The sequence below is a fragment of the Anguilla rostrata genome, chromosome 3 (assembly GCF_018555375.3).
Source record: "Anguilla rostrata isolate EN2019 chromosome 3, ASM1855537v3, whole genome shotgun sequence".
Lineage (NCBI taxonomy): Eukaryota > Metazoa > Chordata > Actinopteri > Anguilliformes > Anguillidae > Anguilla > Anguilla rostrata.
Window position 1 is genome coordinate 4,087,682 of NC_057935.1, and position 17,870 is coordinate 4,105,551.

The 17,870-nt window shown below is 48.6% G+C and overlaps 1 long non-coding RNA gene across 2 annotated transcripts in view; it reads left to right on the plus strand.

Moving 5' to 3' along the window:
- Positions 1-14,248, plus strand: part of LOC135249880 (uncharacterized) — a 44,011-nt gene extending 29,763 nt beyond the window's left edge. The window contains exons 2-4 of one of the 2 annotated variants that reach the window (XR_010328816.1): positions 289-389; positions 11,630-11,830; positions 13,324-14,248. This is a non-coding gene — a long non-coding RNA (uncharacterized LOC135249880). Of the gene's footprint in view, positions 1-288; positions 390-11,629; positions 11,957-13,323 lie in introns of those variants that run through there. The other variant, XR_010328815.1, reaches the window with a different exon arrangement.
- Positions 14,249-17,870: the final 3,622 nt, after the last annotated feature.

A 17,870-nucleotide genomic window follows, 5' to 3' on the forward strand; every position in this document is an offset into this window, starting at 1 on the left:
TACACAGGCACACACGTGCACACACACTCCTGCACACAAAGGCACACACTTGTGCACACGCACACATAAACACTCGTCCCAGTTTGTGAATGGATGTTCCAGGCACAGAACGGGCCAATGTGCTCCTTCACGTCCTGCACGCATGTGGATCTTATTCAGGTGTCCAATAGCAGGACAGTTCACTTGCCGTTCTTGGCTTGGCGTCATCACTGGCTGGACGGTGATGGCTGAGTTTCCAAACTGGTAAGTAAGCCCCTCCCCCTCTCTCTCTCTCTCTTTCAATTTCAGAGTGTATTATTGGATTGAGCAGCTGAACTACCGCCAAGGCCATAATGAGAACTGTCAAACATGTATGAATTTGAACGAACAGGTGAACAAGGGAAACATGGGTATGTACTGCCGATATGACAAAAGCAATAATGCCTGACAGTGCATTCCCATCGGCATCTGCTATCTCCCTGTGTGGTGCAACGAGCATGTGGATACTTACATTACACACTGCAGAGGAGAGGAGTGGAGTACTGATACACACACACACACACACAAACACACACATGCACACACACACTCATACTCACCCGCACATACATGCACACACACACACTTACACACACATGCACACACGCACATACAAAAAAAAAACACCCGCACGTACATGTGCATGCACAGAAGCAAACAGACAGACACACACACACACACACACACACAGGCATACACACATTCATGTACACACACACAGACACACACACGCACATATTCACGCACACACACGCACACTTCCATGACAAAATATTTTCTGTACAGCAAATTACTTGGCAATGCAGTTAGCTTTCATATAAAGTGAAAGTTTTTATATAGGTTTCACTTTGATGCCCCTTGCATTTTGAATATTTTTAATGAACGGATGGACTATAACTGAACTTCCACGAATCACAATGGGCTAAATGAGTTCTCTTAAAATGAATTGTAATTGTCAATCTTGCTCTGCGGTGACAAAGTTTTTTTTTTTTTGTGCGTGTGTTTACTTTCATGTCAAAGCTCATAATTGGCCTATTTAAAGTTTCCCGGTTGGGCCCAGTTCAGCCCAGAACATTCTAATATAGACTCATTTTAGTTTCCCTCGTGGCTGACAGCAGTCCCAGGTCATCTGGCTAAATCAGGAATATCTCTGTTCCACAGAACGTGTTTCCAACAGCACAGCTAATTGGCAAAAATAAGGAGTAGTGTTGGACTCTGTTTATAGGCTTGGCTTCAGATCACATCTGTGTCAGAACTGCTTTTGATGGACCTCTTTTTCACTTTTTCATCTAAGCTTTTTAAAGTCGGCGGCTGGTGATTCCCCCCCCCCCCCCATTTAATGTGTGTTGGTAAAAGTGTGTCACAATAATTGAGGCGAAAATCCGGGTTGTACAGTCGGTGATGTATTTTCTATTTGCCAAGAGTTCCTAATTACTGTTTATTTTCAAGGGTTTTTTTTCCCCCTGTCGTTTTTTAAAGGGGTTGGACTTTTTACTTTCTGGAAAAATAAAGAAAAAAAGTTTATGGCCTCTGTGCCAGCGACTGCTAAAGCCTGCTTAGTCATAATGGTGTTGTGTACCGAAGAAAACCTCGACAGTTAGTTATTCCATCTGAATCGGTTTGTTTGATCAAATCTGTATGCTGTGCTGGAGTCTCTCAGTGTGACTGGGAGAGTTTTTACCCCTGAGTCTCAGTGTGTGTCTGGGAGAGTTTTTACCCCTGAGTCTCAGTGTCTGTGACTGGGACAGTGCGTATGTGTGTGTGTGTGTGTGTGTGTGTGTGTGTGTGTGCGTGCTTGTGCAGGCGTGTGTGTGTTTGAATGTGGCAGATGGCTCATGGCTACTGTTTACTTTGGACCGTGCTTCCTCCAGATCACTTTGAGGCTATGGGGGGAGTAAGTTCTTTAATGTGTTTTAAAATTCAGCCCCATGCGGATTGAACAGGAGTAATTTATGTCTGCCAGCATCAGCAAACAGACTCACGGGGAGATGGGAGAGATGGAGTGATTGAATGATGGAATGATAGACAGAGGAGTGATTGCGTGTGCATATGAGAGAAAGCAGACCGTTGGGCAAAGAAGAGGTACATAGTGCACTCGTAATCTCTCTAAATTGAACTCTTTCTCTTCCGCCCATCTCTCTCTCATCTCCTCATCTCTCTCTCTTTTTCTCTGTCTACTGCTTTCACTTCTCTCATTTCTACACCCCTCTCTCTCTCTCTCTCTCTCTGCCTCTGACCCTCTTCGAGTTATGAAAGCCTAAAATGAATTCCAAAGGATCAAACATATTATCATGCAGTACCACAATCCATTACAGAGTACCATAGAATACCACAATCCATTATGGAGTACCATAGAATGCCACCATCCATTGCAGAGTACCTTAGAATACCACACTCCATTACAGAGTACCATAGAATACCACATTCCATTACAGAGTAACATAGAATACCACAATCCACTACAGAGTACCATAGAATACCACCATCCATTAGAGTACCATAGAATACCACAATCCACTACGAAGCACTGTAGACTACCACATATGAATCACTACAGTGTACCATAGAGTACCACAGCATTGTACAGAATCACAGAGTAGCACGCAGAACTACTGAGTACCATAGAGTACCTGCAGTGCAAATAGTTTGCTATAGAGACTTGTGCTCATAATAAACAAGTCATTATAAGTAGACAAGGCTGACATACATTGCAGGGAGAGATTGCAGAATCTTACTGATCATTACTGGCTTTGCAGACATACAGAATTAACTGCATTTAGAATTGCGGAGGCATTTCTGGAAGCATCTTCAAAGCCTGGCTAGTGCTATATTTACTAGTACCATCCGGCAGTGGAAATGAGTCTCTCGCAAGCCTGTGCATGATCCCTAAAAACATATTTAATGTATCCAAGCGCAAACATGGACACAATTCAAGAGGTTCACATAAAAAAAATCTACAAAGTAAAAATATTTTCCAGAATTAACATGGAAAATATGTATTGACATGAGGTGAATTTTACTGATTTTATTTTATTATTTTTTGTACTGGTATAGCACTTCTTCTTTGAACTTATTTTACTTTCTTAATTGACTGAGAAACCAGTCCTGTGGTGGAGTACAGAACCCCCACCCCCTGTGTCTGAAAACCATATCAATAAATGAACAAAATTGATTGTGTTTAGCACAGTGTTCGGCTGTATCATTGGCAGCAAAAAAAGAAGGTTGTTTTCTATCCTTTCGTCCTCGAGTTCAAACTCTCATGCCAACTTCACCTTGAGCACAGGAATGACTGGACTGGACTGTTGGAACTGTTCAAGGTTATATTCACAGCTCACGCTTATATAGCTTAGACCAGGGTGGTCCGATCTTATCCGAAAAAAAACGGTGTAGGTGCTGGCTCATGTTTTTGACATCTGATTCAACTAATTAACCAATCATAGTCTTCGATCAAGCCTTGATAAGTTGAATCAGATGCCTTAGTGCTGGGCTAAAACAAAAACCTGCACCCACCCCAGCCCCTTTTTTGGCTAGATTGAACACTCCTGGCTCAGACTATGCATAGTCAATTCATTCAGAAACATGCAGAGGGCAGACAAGAGATAGAAAAGTATAATTGGTTCCGGAACAAAGAAGCACAGCATAATATTTTTGACCTCAGCAATTAAGTGAAGTGAGTGAAACTGCAAGTTTGTTTATTTTTTATTTTCTGTTGCGCGACTCCTCCAAAGCTATGCAAATATGCACATTAAAAACTCGCTCTCTTTCCCGTAGGAAAAGACTTTCTTGCTAACATTTCCAACAACAAATTAGCCGCCTAGTCTGCTAAATAGAATAAAGTTTAAATTTAATTGTTTTTGTTAGCGTAGTGTTAACTCTACCCATTTAATGCTGCTAGTAATAAACTATTCAGAACATTATTTATGAAATGTTTATAATGTCTAGCCCTCTGTTAGCATTCTGCGCTGCCATGATTGTCAATTGAAGTGGCTATTTTTGCTCATTATTATTTTATCAGTCAGTTTATGTGTTGTTCCTTCTCATGCATACATTTGCATATATAGTAGCAGCAGTAACAGTGTAGCTAAAACACTTGTTAAAAAAGTTTGCGGTTGAATAATGAATCTTGGTCCACGCAGAGTGGTCTATGTTACTCTGTAGTGCTATTTTGCACCTGATGGCACTCTGTAGTGATACGTGGTACTCTAAAGTGCTATGTAGGACTTTATGGTACTCTGTAGTGCGAGGTTGTACGCTATGGTACTGTGTGTATATTCTGGAACGTCATCTTAGCCTATGGTGGATTCAGTTATTCTATGGTACTCTGTAGTGATTGATATGTGTTAGCCTATGGTACTCTGTAGTGGATTGCAGTATTCTATGGTACACTGTAATGCATTGTGGTACTCTTTATTATACTCTGTTGTGACAAATGGTTATCCATTGTACTCTGTAGCTTTATATGGTGCTCTTTGCTGCTGTGTAGTGCTATGTAATACCCTTTTGTACTCAGTAGTACTATGTGGTACGCTATGGTACACTAGTGCTACTTGCTCCTCTATGGTGCTCTGTAGTGCTATGTTGCACTCTGTAGCATGCTGTGGCACTCTGCAGTGATTGATTTGTGCTACCCTATGGTACTCTGTAGTAGGCTGTGGTACTCTATGGTACTCTGTATTGGATTGTGGTACTCCGTAGTGATTGATATGTGGTACTCTATGGTACTCTGTAGTAGGCTTTGGTACCCTATTGTACTCTGCAGTAGGCTGTGGTACTCTATGGTGCTTTTCATAGGCTATGGTACTCTATGGTACTCTGTAGTGGTTTGTGGTGCTCCGTGGTACTCTGCAGTAGGCTTTGGTACTCTATGGTGCTTTTCATAGGCTGTGGTACTCTATGGTACTCTGTAGCGGATTGTGGTGATCCGTGGTACTCTGCAGTAGGCGGTGGTACTCTATGGTACTCTGTAGTAGCATGTGGTACTCTATGGTACTCTGTATTGGATCGTGGTGTTCCGTGGTACTCTGCAGTAGGCTGTGGTACTCTATGGTACTCTGTAGTAGCATGTGGTACTCTACGGTACTCTGTATTGGATCGTGGTGTTCCGTGGTACGTTGCATTGTTGTGCTTTCTCCGAGTCCAGATAAAATCTGTGTCCTGAGGAACTCCAATAAAAGAGTCACAGGGAGAGGGGGGGAGCCACTCCCGGCACGGGAGATTGAAAGATCTCCTGAGAAAGACGCGAGAAGGAGAAGAAGAAGATTAGACAGAATAAGGCAGCGGGGCGTGATGGAAGGAAGAAGAATGATGAGAACGGGGAGGTCATAATGAATAGAAATAAAAACAAGGGAGGAGGAAGAGAGAAATATGAGAAGAGAAAAAAAAGAAGGACCAGAAGGACCCGGAGAGGAGTGATGAGAGAGGGAGGGAGAAAAACAATAATGAGGTACAGGAAAGAGAGGGAATGAGAGAGAGAGCGAGAGAAATGGGGAGAGAGAAAGAGAAATAGGAGGAAAGAGGTAGAGAGAGAGAGAGAGGGAGAGAGAGACAGAGAGAGGGAGTGGGAGAGAGAGAGAGGGGTGAAGAGAGGATGAGGAATGAGGGAAGGAGAGAGAGCGAGAGAGAGAAAAAGCCCTCAGCGTTCAGAACATTACAGTTTGATAATAAAGAGGTTCTGCACTGTCACACACAGCATTAGCTCGCTGTCAAACTGACCCCAAAGTGTCAACAAGTTAATAGCCTGGATATCGCCCATATTATTACTTGTCACCACCCGCGAAAGCTGACACACTAATAATTTACAGGAACAAAAAAAAAAAAAAATAATAATAAAAAAAACAAATGTATAAGTGTGTAAGGAAATAAAAGACTGCAGGAAAAGAAAAAGATTCATATCAGTAGGGGAGGGGAGAAAAGATAAGTGAAGAAGCGAGTGACCAGTTCTGGGGAACGAGTGTGTAGGACAGGTATCGAAAAGACCCCCGTTTCTTTTATGTGATACAGTAAATCTCTATAATATCTGTGTGTGTGTTCGCGTGTGTGTGTGTCTGCGCCTGCGTGTGTGTGTGTATGCGTGTGTAAGGTAGACTATACAATGTTAAAGAGACTACATCGAAAGATATACTGTAAATAATTCCAATACAGTAATATACTGCAGATAATATACAATGTAAAACTGTTAACGAATAGAAAAATTATTGAAGGCAAAAGTAATGTGGCTTTTAACAGGAATTTAACGGCGAACCTTATGAATGATCGCAGTTATATTATGTCCGTGTGTGTGCGCGCGTGCCTGTCCGCACACTGCTCGGAATGTAGCGTGTGGCCGCGTGTCTGTGACTGCGTCGTATTTCAGACGACCGGGAGTTCAAATTCAGTCGCCGCCACAAAAAAAAAAAAAAAACAGCTTTGGTACTAATGTCCCAAGTGCCATTAACAGTGTCCCCTCCACCCCTCTCCCAAAAACGAACAAACCGCTGGCGTGTTCCCATTTTACTCGCGTCACGTTCTAAGCGCTGAGATCGGAACCATGGCCGCCTCCCACTCGCTAAACCCAAGTCCAATCGCGTTTATTGATTAGGATCCAATCAAGTATCTCCAGCCCGCCCACTCCACCCCTTCTCCGCCCATATCCCCTCCTCTTTCATCTTTTTCTCTTTTTATTGTTTCTGCCTCTCTCTGTCTCTCTCTCTCTTTCCCCTTCTCATTCCTCATTCTTCCTCTCTCTCTCTCTCCCTTTTTTCTCTGGAGTCGATCCAGTATCTTTATTTATGCTGGCCTCAGCTCTTGCCTCTACTGTAAACACCAGATTTATCAGCCCCACATTTAATTAAACTGGAGAGTAATGGAAAAACTAATATGGATCCCGTCTTGTCCGCGAGGCTATTAGTGGGCCGGGGTTCCAGGTTCACAAAAGAGAGACTTTAATGTGGAGGCACGTGAAAGGGCAACATTCAATTACACACGTTAACTGACACGCGTCAAACACACACACGCATGCACTCGTACACGCACGCGCACACACACACAAACACACGCACACACACACACACACACACACAAACACACGCACACACACACGCACACACATGCACTCGTACACGCACGCGCGCACACACACACACACACACGTGCACACACACACACACACAAACACACGCACGCACACACACACACACACACGCACGCACGCAAGCGCGCGGCATGCCGAAGCTCGAGGCTCAGAACTCCCAGAAGGCATTTCTGCCTGGCACGTCAGGAGTCCTAACGCTCAGTCCGGTCCAGCTGCACCGTGGGTTCGCCCGCTGCCAGGGTACGTCAAACGGCCCCTCCTGTTTTTTTTCCCTCCCGTTTTTGAAATGTCCAATCACGTCCCCCGACTCACCTTCACTCTGGGCAGCGCGAGCTCTCCGCTGAAACGCGCGACGACGACGTTAGCCAGCCGTAGCTTCGCTCCGCGTCACAGGTGAGCGCGCACAGACATTAAGGAACGGAGTGTAGCACAGCGGGTAAGGAACTGGGCTTGTAACCGAAAGGTCGCAGGTTCGATTCCCGGGTAAGGACACTGCCGTAGTACCCTTGAGCAAGGTACTTAACCGAAATTGCTTCAGTATATATATCCAGCTGTATAAATGGATACAATGTAAAATGCTATGTAAAAAAGTTGTGTAAGTCGCTCTGGATAAGAGCGTCTGCTAAATGCCTGTAATGTAACATGACTAGGACGAAGCCGATTTATGTGCAGTTTGAGCAAACGGACGGACCGCGACAGCCCAACTGGCCAGCAGGGGTCGCCGGTAAGCGATGAGAACATGGGATTCATTCCAAAAACGCCTATTTTTAACAACCTTGCATCTTTTCCTCGTGGCCTTTTCCTTGATGCTTGGCTCCACCCAACAGAGGACACCAGGAAGTGGTACGAGGATGGAGGTACAAGGACGGAGGAACCGAGACGGCACGTTATTGGGAAAACGGGGCGTCCTTCGCTCAGTCAAGCGCCAGCTTGAAGCGACGTCAATCGCAGACGCGGCAGATGCGGAGACGCGGATCCGCAGATGGGTCGTTTCTACATCACGCGCTCCGAAAAAAAAAAAGGCTTCCGAAAAAGGCCGCACTCAAAGGTATCCTCACTGTGAAGCATCCTCGCCCCTCCAAGGAGCATTTACCAGACGGGAAGGTCCTTAATTAAAGCTGGTGGACCTCGATTGATTCCTGGGTTACACGAGGACGGATGGAGTGCGTGATTGGAATGAACCCTTCGGTCTTCCCTCCGGCCGGCTGAATGCCTCCCTCCCTGCAGGGCTGTGTGTGTGTGGGCGGCAGTGTGGTGTAATGGGTAAGGAGCTGGTCTTTTAAGCTAAAGGTTCATAGGTTCAATTCCCAGGTTGGACACTGCCGTTGTGCCCTTGAGCAAAAGGTACTTAACCTGCACTGCTTCAGTATCTATCCAGCTGTGTAAATGGATGCAGAGTAAGTGCTGTGTAAAAGTTGTGTAAGTCTCTCTGGATAAGAGCGTCTGCTAAAAGCCTTTAATGTAATGTAATGTAATGTAATGGCTGTCAGTGCTGGTCTAACACAGCCGGGATTCGACACGTCCTCGCTGCGCTCAGAATGGCGGGAATACCCCCCGGCTCCTTCCCGCCATTTTCTAACGCCGTTCTCCGGGGCTAGGCTAACCTGCGACCGGTGGTTTCCAGAGGTTTCTGCGGCCCCGCAGGAGGAGTTTGTTGCGGGGAGATAATGGCGGTAACGACGCGTGGCGGCCGTGCCCTCCGCGCGCTGAACGCACGCGCCTCATTACAGGCCGGAGTCCCTGCGGCGACGGCCAATCACACGCCTCGGCGTGACGGCAGCTGTGTGTGCGTGTGAGAGAGAGTGTGTGTGTGTGTTGTGTGCATGTGTGAGTCTGTCTATATGTCTGTACGTGTGTGTGTGTGTGTGTGTGCTGTGCGCATGTGAGTCTGAGTGAAAAAAGAAATGAGCTTCTATTCTGCAGATGTAGGCAACCGTGAGAGAAACAGAGGGAGGCCGAGAGGAAGAAAGAGAATCTGTCTGAGGAAGATGGAGAGAGGGAGAAAAAAACGTAAAGATATGCAACGAGAGAGATCTCACACACATATTACATCACATACACATGCACACTCATGCGAACACACACACTCTCTCTCTCACACACACACACACACACACTCTCTTTCACACACACACACACACACACACACACACAAACACTCTCTCACACACACACACTCTCTCTCTTTCACACACACACACACACTCTCTCTCTCTCTCTCACACACACACACACACACACACTCTCTCTCTTTCACACACACACACACACACACACTCTCTCGCACACACACACACGCTTCCTCCTTGCCCCGGCTGCGCTGAGATGTTTTTAATGTTTGAGGGGCCTCTGCGCTGGGTGTTTTTTTTTTTTGCCGGCATGTCTTTAGCCGCCCTATTAAATATTTAGAGGACCCGGTTGGAGCGCTAAATTGAATCGCGGGGACCTTTTTTGGCAGCGGCGGGCTCCTATCTGAACCAATTAGGCGGAGACGAGGCTGACAGTAATGGGCGATATCTGCTCCTCCCTGGGGGGCCCAGACGCGATAGGGGCCGACAGGTACCAGGGGGCCCCCGCCTCGCCGCGGCCCCATTGGCCGACGCTCCTAATGCACAGACCGGCAGATAATGCTCCAGATTAGCGAGGGGACATTTATATCTCGCTAATCCAATCACGCCGCTCCGCTTTCCTACTCTTTTATTAGTGTTGTCTTTTCACTAATTCCCCCTATGGAGGGAGGGAGAGAGCGAGAGTATAGGTGAGAGAGAGAGAGAGGGGAGAGAGGGAGAGGGAGATGGGGAGAGAGAGAGGACAGAGCGAGAGAGAGAGAGAGAGAGAGTGGGGGGAGAGATTGAGAGAGGGGGTTTGTGGGGGAGAGAGAAGGAGTGAGAGGGGAGAGAGAGAGAGGGAGAGTGAGGAGAGGGGGAGAGTATAGGTGAGAGAGAGGGGAGAAAGAGGGAAAGGGAAAGAGGGAAGCGGGGGAGAGAGAGAAGACAGTGAGAGAGCAGGGGAAGAAGGGGAGAGAGAGCGAGAAAAAGGGGGACAGAGAAACAGAGAGTAGAAGAGAGAGAAAGACAGACAGAAAGAGGGAGAGCAACAAAAAGAGAAAGAAAGAGTGTTGGAAAGAAAGAGAGGGATAGAATGGGTGTGTGAGTGGGGGAGAGGGAGAGAGGGACAAAAAGAAAGAAAGAAAGAAAGAAAGAGAATGAGAGGAGGACAGAGAAAGGGAGAGGGAGCGGCATATTGCATTGCAGTTTGTTTAATGTGTTTATGTAAAACTTTGGCAAAGCATATATTGAAATATGTCATGCCAATAAAGCATCTTGAATTGAATTGAGAGAGAGAGAGAGAGAAGGAAGACAGAGGGAATGATGGAGAGTGAGACAGAGAAAGTGAGAGAGCAAGTCTGAGGAAGAGATATATTGGCCTTTGGCCACACGTCGCAAAAAAATAAAAAGGAAGTAATCGGAAACTCCACCGTTTGGTTGGCTTCTTATTTCTGAATTTAATTTAGGACCCACGGCAGAACTCACCCTAAATTCCTGTTCAAAGGTACGGGTTTGTTTATTGGATCATAACTAGGTTTAACACAACCCCTGAGAGCAGTATTTCACTTAAAACGCTCCGTCTTTGCTTTTGTGCGATCTCGGTAGGGGTCATTTCAGGCTGTCATCCTGCTAAGGCACTGGGGTGCTGGGCTTTGACAACCCCCCCCCCAAAAAAAAAAAAACCTGACAGCGAATCCCGTTCCCGCTATAGGGGGAAGAGGCGCTCCTCGGACAGAGCGCTGCAGTCATTAGGCATTCCCGCGAATAAGCCCGGGCTTTTCCGTGAAACCGAGAGCGAAGGAAACCGTCGGGGGCTATAAATAGGTCAAACGAAGAAACGCAGTGTTCCGTGCCGGGCGAACTGCGAAACGCTGCTCTCAAAGAGCTGAGGTGTGAGTGGCCTTTTTTTTTTTTTTTTTTTTTGGAAAAATGTAATGTCAAACTCGAGTCAGGAAAGCGAAACCGTTTAAAACTCGGGAGGCAAAGTAAACATTAAACTTCTTTTAAAAACATTTTTTTTAAACCGGAGCTGCTGGGTGGCGCGTTCGGTTAACGCGCCGCTCTGTTGTGCGTGGTTGAGTCCCGCGGATCAAATCCGGACCGTGCCAGTGCAGTCTGTGGCCGATGGTAGCTCCATAGGACGAAACGAAGTTGGCGATTGCGTTGCCAGAGTTACGAAGGGTTCAGTCGGTTAGAGGTCTGTGTTTTTAGTTGCTCTCTGGGGACACCCACTGGTCAACCCCTAGACTGCATGTCAAGTCAAAGCCGCATATAAAAGGTCTTCCTCTGACTCTGCTCTGTGTGATCTTGGCTGTGGACTGTGCGCAGTGTGAAAAGAAGCAGGCCGGCAACAATGGACTGCCGAGCGCTTCGTTTTGCTCAATTTTTTGGAAAAGTCACCTTATCATCTCATTATTGACAATTTACATTGTGTCGCAGCCTACATCTGCTGAGGATAAAGGTTGCTTTTGCTTTTTAAACACCATGGGGACAGAGGAGACACACCTATCGCCATGGGGACAGAGGAGACACACCTATCGCCATGGGGACAGAGGAGATACACCTATCGCCATGGGGACAGAGGTGACACACCTATCGCCATGGGGACAGAGGAGACATGCCTATCGCCATGGGGACAGAGAGCAGAGAAGGGAACACTGCCCTGTCGTACAGCATGGTGGAGCCAAAATGACAGGTGACCCTGAGTCCTGCTCTGATCCCCCCCATCCCATCTGATCCCCCCCCCCATAATCCGAGTGAGGACGGCAAAATCTGCGCTTGGCTCCTTTCTCTCAGTTGCTCGTCTCAGCCAACGACAGAGGTAGAGGGAGAGAGAGAGAGAGGGAGGGAGGGAGGGAGGGAGGGACAGAGAGAGAGGGAGCTGGCCTCCATTCCAGGAGAGATTTAGCACAGCTGTTTGGAGGAAGAGGATTATTCTTCATACTCGCAGACAAATAGTGTCCAAACACTGACACACACACGTGCGTGTACACACATATGCAAACAGACATGCATCCGTGCGCACACACATGCGCACACCCACACTCATATATGTGCACAGACCCGCACACCCACAAATTTGCACAAACACACAAGCATATACCACATATGACACAGACATCATCTGCTCACACATGGCATACCCACACTACAATGGCACGACCACACACCACAATTGCAAAACACAACATTACACTGTGCCATCAACACCACGGACCCTCACGTGCATACACATATGCGCACATGCAGATACACGTGTAAATACAATGATATGGGTGTCGTATTACTTTTTTCGTTAAATGTGTTTTGTGTTTCCTCAGTCTCTCTTTGTCTAATATTACATTTTTGTCTAAAGACCTGAAATCATTCAGTGCGACAAATATGCAATGATAAACAAAATCATGAAGGGAGCCAATACTTTTCCACGGCACTGTACATACACACACACACACACACACACATAGACATACACACACACTACTCTCACTAACGCACACCGATGTCCCTGACCATTTTTTTGAAAATGAAAAAAGGCAGAAAAATGACCTCAGCTTCTCTCTCTCTCCGTGTCCTTGTGATCTCGGGTCCGGATGCCGCGTGTCTTTGGGGCTTAAGAGGGGAAAGGGGATCCGGGCAGTCGCAGGGTCAGGAGCAGACGTTCAAGGCTGATGCCACTTTACTCACTAACAGCCCCCCCCCCATGCCCCCCCCTCCAAACCCCAGCCCTTTCTGCCCTGTGGGGCTCTCCTCTGCATCTGATGGGTGACATCTGTTGGGATTCAGGCTTTCAGGGAGATACACCCCCCCCCCCTCCTACCCCTCCCACAAAAAGCTTCCAGTGTCCCTAGGGGGGGGTCACAACTGATGGACAGGACACAGACACACACACCCATCTGCATGGCTGCAGGGATAGGTCACAATCACACACACAGACGCATGCACACACACACACACACAGAAACACGTGCACACACACACACACTTGCGAACACACGCACTCACAGATACACACACACGCACATGCACACACTCAAAGACATACAGTCTCACAGGCACTAACCTTGGCTGACACACACACACACACACACACACACTTGTTGACCTTCACTTGTTTAAAGGGGTGTATTTGACTTTGTCTGGCAGTGTATATTCCCTGGGTGGGACACTGGTGACCTCCCTGTCCTGCAGGTAGCAGAGGCAGGAGCCACTGCCCTTATTATCCAGACCCTGGCTCGGGATTTGGGATTTGGGAGGTTGACTCAGAGCCCCGGGATTGATCAGGAGCTTCACAGAGTCCGCCCAAAATCCCACACAGCCAGCCTGTGGCCGTGGATGAGCAGAGAGCTGCAGTGGATGAGCTGTCTCTCCCTCTCTCTCTCTCTCTCTCTCCCCTTATACACCTTTACCTGTTATTCCTCCTTACACCTCTGTTTGGTTACCTGTTTACCCTCTTTTTAGATTCCTATCCTCTGCCTCTGTAAATATCCTGTTCCCCTCTTTAACTCTCTCTCTCTCTCTCTCTGTTTACCTGGATCTGTTTTCCCTTTCTTATCTATCTCATTACCTGCTTATTGTTTTACCCGTCCTCCCTTTCTCTCTGTCTTCCCCTCTGTACATTTTAACCTAGTCTTTCTCCTTTTATACCTCTCTCTCTCTCTTCAGCTTTCCATCTCACTGCGTCTCAATGTGTCCATCTCTTCCTCCCCCTCTTTCCCTCTATCCCTTCATCTTTCTCTTCTCCCTCTTCCTCAAGCTCTACCTTTCCAGTTCTTTTTTTACCGTATGCCTGTCTGACTCTTTAACTTGATCCCTCTCTCTCTGAGAGGAAGAGACAGAAGAAGATGGATGGGAAGAGTAGGTTAAGAGGTACAAAGAGAGAGAAGTGACAGAGAGAGAGGGGAGGGGCAGACAGGGAAGGTACCTTCTCTGCCCATCTGCTAGTGTCTTGTGGGTCCCTGTAGTGTGTTGAGATGGGAGAATGGACAGAAATGAAGTGACAGACCCTGCTTCTCAGAAAGAGGACACAGCAAGTCAGTGTGTGTGCCCAGCGAGTCAGTGTGTGTGTGTGCAGTGAGTCAGTGTGTGTGTGTGTGTGTACGCACCGAGTCATAGTGTGTGTACCCAGTGAGTCAGTGTGTGTGTGCAGCGAGTCAGTGTGTGTGTGTGTGTGCAGTGAGTCAGTGTGTGTGTGTGTGTGTACGCACCGAGTCAGTGTGTGTGTACCCAGTGAGTCAGTGTGTGTGTGTGTACGCACCGAGTCAGTGTGTGTGTACCCAGCAAATCAGTGTGTGTGTGCAGCGAGTCAGTGTGTGTGTGTGTGTGCAGCGAATCAGTGTGTGTGTGTGTATGCACCGAGTCAGTGTGTGTGTACCCAGTGAGTCAGTGTGTGTGTGCAGCGAGTCAGTGTGTGTGTGTGTGCAGCGAATCAGGTGTGTGTGTGTGTATGCACCGAGTCAGGTGGTGTGTACCCAGTGAGTCAGTGTGTGTGTGCAGCGAATCAGTGTGTGTGTGTGTATGCACCGAGTCAGTGTGTGTGTACCCAGTGAGTCAGTGTGTGTACCCAGTGAGTCAGTGTGTGTGTGTGTACGCACCGAGTCAGTGTGTGTGTACCCAGTGAGTCAGTGTGTGTGTGCAGCGAGTCAGTGTGTGTGTGTGTGTGCAGCGAATCAGTGTGTGTGTGTGTATGCACCGAGTCAGTGTGTGTGTACCCAGTGAGTCAGTGTGTGTGTGCAGCGAGTCAGTGTGTGTGTGTGTGTGCAGCGAATCAGTGTGTGTGTGTGTATGCACCGAGTCAGTGTGTGTGTACCCAGTGAGTCATTGTGTGTGTGTGTACGCACCGAGTCAGTGTGTGTGTGTGCAGTGAGTCAGTGTGTGTGTGTGTGTGTACGCACCGAGTCAGTGTGTGTGTACCCAGTGAGTCAGTGTGTGTGTGTGTACGCACCGAGTCAGTGTGTGTGTACCCAGTGAGTCAGTGTGTGTGTGTGTGTGTGTATGCGCCGAGTCAGTGTGTGTGTACCCAGTGAGTCAGTGTGTGTGTGTGTGTGTGTGTGCAGTGAATCAGTGTGTGTGTGCAGCGTGCAAATCAGTGTGTGTGTGTGTGTGTGTGTGTGTGTGTGTGCAGCGCGGGAGTCAGTGTGTGTGTGTGTGTGTGCGTGCATGCATGCGTGCGCGCGCGTGTAGCGCGCGAGTCAGGGTGTGTGTACCCAGTGAGTCAGTGTGTGTGTGCAGCGAGTCAGTGTGTGTGTGTGTGTGCAGCGCGTGAGTCTGTGTGTGTGCAGCGAGTCAGTGTGTGTGTGTGTGTGTGCAGCGAGTCACAGTGAGTAGCAGGGTAAAACGCAGGCCAGCGCCGCTCCTGGAGCACAGTATCCCCAAAGCTCCTTCATTCACAGCTGTTTTTTTTTTTTTTTTTTTCAAACTTGGCGGGAGGTTCTGGCGTGCGGTGCTTCCCTCACTCTCCTCCAAGCCCCCCCCCCCCCCCCCCCCCAAAAAACAGCAGATGAAGATGTGGTCTGTGGGTCCCTGTCAGGCGTACTGTGGACTTTCTCTCCTGTCTGTCCCGCTGTGTCCATCTGCATCCCCCGCCTCCTTCTGCCTCCAGTTTAATCCAGTTTCGTCCAGTTTTTTTTTAATCGCTCTGTCGACGTCGACGCACCCAGAACGCGATTCGCGGGGAAAAGAATTAAAACGTACGCGGCCGTCGCTGCGGCGCACACGCGTGTACGGGCGTACGGCGCCAACGCACGGGGAACGCGCGCACGCAGGTGGCGGGTGTCGCCGTGGCGAGGGAGGGAGAGAGAGAGAGAGAGAGGGGGGAGAGAGAGAGGGGGGAGAGAGAGGGGGGGCGATGGCGGGGAGAGGTGTCACTGTGAGGTGGCGAGCCGTTGCTAATGACTCGGGCGCTCCTCTAATGTGTGGGGGGGGGGGGGGGGGGGTGGTGTGGGGGGGGAGGAGGGTGAGGGGGAGAGGGTGTGTGAGGGGGGGAGGGGGTGTGTGAGGGGGGGGAGGAGGGTGAGGGGGGAGAGGGTGTGGAGGGGGAGGGGGGGGTGTGTGAGGGGGGAGAGGAGGGTGAGGGGGGGAGAGGGTGTGTGAGGGGGGATGGGGTGTGTGAGGGGGGAGAGGAGGGTGTGTGAGGGGGTGAGGGGGTGTGTGAGGGGGGGTGGGGTGCGTGAGGGGGGGAGGGGGTACGAGGGGGGGGAGAGGGGGTGTGGGGGGAGGGAAAGGAGGGTGCGTTAGGGGAAGAGGGGGCTAGAAAGAGCACTTCGGGAAATTGGTTAATGTCCCTTGGGGATGAGGGGGATGTGCAGACACGGGGGGGCGGGGGGGATGGGGACGGGGGGGGGGCGGTGTGACACGGGTAGACATTACATCACACAATTCCCCTGAGAGGGGAGGAGGTGACATGAAGCCATGTTGGACTAAAAGCCGTTTAAAAATGGCGCTGTCACAAAAGGACGAATGTCAAAATTATGCCAGTTATGAATCAATATTCCAGTACAAATTTTGTTTGATTATTGTGGGGGTTTTTTTTTTTGTATAAAGGTGTATATGCATAAAATGTGTACTTTTTTTTCATAAATTGATATGAGTCAGGGCGTATAAGATGTAGGCTGTGGTTATGAGAATTTGCTGTTGCGCAAATGAATGAGCTCATGAATAAACATAAATGATATACATATTTATGATTAACATATTTATGTGGATCTTGCCCGTTTGTATGACTGCGGGTGACGTATGTAGATGAGACTCAAAAATGTGTGTGTGTACGTATGATAGCACGTTTGTGTATGTAACTCTGTATGGACTGTGTGTTTGACTGGCCGTGGGTACACACACGTGACCTTAACATGTGTTTGTGCGTGTTTGTGATAACACGTTTGTGCTGTACAATATGTACGTCCGTGTGAGGATCGTTGACCATATGTGTGTGTGTTGACTGTAACATATGCGCGTGTGTCAGTAACGTGCGCGTGTGTGCGTATGTGCGTGTTCTTTTCCCAGGTGGCCGTGCGGAGCAGTGTCTGCGTGTCACTCTGATACGGGGGGGGGGGGGGCTCAGGTGGGAACTGCCCTAACGAGCTTAACGAGGCCAGAGTGCTCCCCTAACGAGCTGAACGAGGCCACGGTGCCGGCTGCCCTGGATTCAGAGGCTGACGTCAACCGAGGTTTGGCAACGACAACCACGCAAGCTGTACGCGTTTCTGCAGCGCACGTCTACAGGGAGAGAGGGAGAGAGGGAGAGGGGGGTATGAGATGGGGTGAGAGACAGGGAGTGAGATTGAGAGAGAGAGAGAGAGAGAGAGAGAGAGAGAGAGAGGAAAAGAGAGGAGGAGATAGTGGAAGAGAAAGAAAGGTAATGAGATGGGGACAGAAAGAAAGAGGGAGTGAGGTGGAAACAGAGAGAGAGGGAGGCAGAGAGGGAGTGAGATGGGGAGAGTGAGTTGGGAGAGGAGAGAACTGAGATGGGAGAGAAGGGAATGAGATGGGAGAGAGATGAGTGGAGAGAGAGACTGGAGAGTGGAGAGAGGGATGAGATGGGGAGAGCATGGTGGGGGGCGTGGGGGGGGGGGATAGGGAAGCCTATCTCCGTGTAGCCAGCTTAGAGCCCTGCAGTTAATGGATGGTGTAGGCAGGTGGGGGGGCGGGGGGGGGCATTAATGGCATGTTGTCCTTATTAATTGCACAGCAGTCATAAATGAGTCTACCTCAGCATCTCTCTCTCAGCGCTACCTGCAGGG